Source organism: Grammomys surdaster, unplaced genomic scaffold (genome assembly GCF_004785775.1).
Source record: "Grammomys surdaster isolate TR1022 unplaced genomic scaffold, NIH_TR_1.0 362, whole genome shotgun sequence".
Classification (NCBI taxonomy): domain Eukaryota; kingdom Metazoa; phylum Chordata; class Mammalia; order Rodentia; family Muridae; genus Grammomys; species Grammomys surdaster.
Window position 1 is genome coordinate 3,273,392 of NW_021604781.1, and position 1,453 is coordinate 3,274,844.

A 1,453-nucleotide genomic window follows, 5' to 3' on the forward strand; every position below is an offset into this window, starting at 1 on the left:
GGGGATGACCAGGAATAAGGTACATTAACAAAAAGCTGGCTTCTGATATAATCATCCTGTAGAGCCCTTAGGAGCATAGTCCTGGTGCCAGGACTAAACAGGGCTGGGTGAGGTTTAGCGGTTCTTTGCAGAGAGGAGTTAGAGAGAAGAGGGTATTGGGACAAAGAGTTGGAAGATTAAGGAAGCTGAAATTTAGCCAGTGGCTGTGGAGGGTCTTATAGTCCAGAGGGACTAGCCAGGGTGCAGGCCCCCAACATGGAAGTGAGTAGGTGCCTGAGCCATCATTATTGCTGAGATGTGAAATTCAGAAGATGGCCAGCAAGCAGCTGGATATGGAAGTCCAGGCTTCAGTGAACTCAAAGGTTTAATACTGAAAATCCTGAGTGTTTTAACCGTTTCCTGTTTTTAAGTTCTATGTAGATGTGTGTGTTTGCATGGGGTTATGGAAACACAAGTGTTGTGCTCATCTTCATGAGCCAAAGGTGTCAGATCTCCTGGGGCTAGGATTATGGACAGTTGTGAGCCTCTAGACGTGGGTGCCGGGAACTGAACTCAGGTCCTCTGGAAGAGCAGCCAGTGCTCTTGACCCCTGAGCTACTCCAGCTCACCCATGAGAATTTGAAAGGGTCCATCCTCTCAGGAGTGGGTAGGATGAGCCGGGGAGAAAGTGAAGGAGAGAGAGAGACAGCTTGTGAAGGGGACCAGTCAGGGTGTGTGTGTGTGTGTGTGTGTGTCTGTATGTGTGTGTGTGTGTGTGTGTGTGTGTGCCGCATGTCAGGCCATGTGTGGTAAGGGAAGCCAGGGGAAGTATTTCAAGAAGCAAATGTTCCATTGGATTTCAGCTGCCAAGAGGTCCATTAGGAGAGGACAGAGGGGCTACGTGATTCAGTAGCTTGGAAATCATGTGTCCGAACACACCCGTTCCCAGACAGTGAGACAGGCTGAGGGACAAGTGCAAGCTGAAGACAATGACTGTGGTAAACATCTCTCTCTCTCTCTCTCTCTCTCTCTCTCTCTCTCTCTCTCTCTCTCCCTCATTCCCCCCTCACACACACAGTCACACACACACATGCACACGGGTACACAGAATTCTCTCTCACAGGGTTCCCTCTCACACACACAACTCTCTGTCTGTCTGTCTGTCTGTCTGTCTCTCTCTCTCTCACACACACACACACACACACACACACACATATGCACACATGGAAAGTTCTGAGCTTGTTCACAGTTAAGGAAAGAAAGGTGGCTTGAGACAGAAGGTGGAACATGGAGTTTGGCTTTCATGATGGAAAGTTCTGGAGACTGTCCCTATGATGACAGTGTTCCAGCAGAGAGTAACGTTGTCTGCCTTGGCCGTGTTAGTGAATGGAGCTGGCCATGTTAGTCATAGCTCTGTGTTTGCAGGTCTCTGAGTGCTTAGGAGAATCTTCTTTAAGTGAAGAATAGAGGCAGA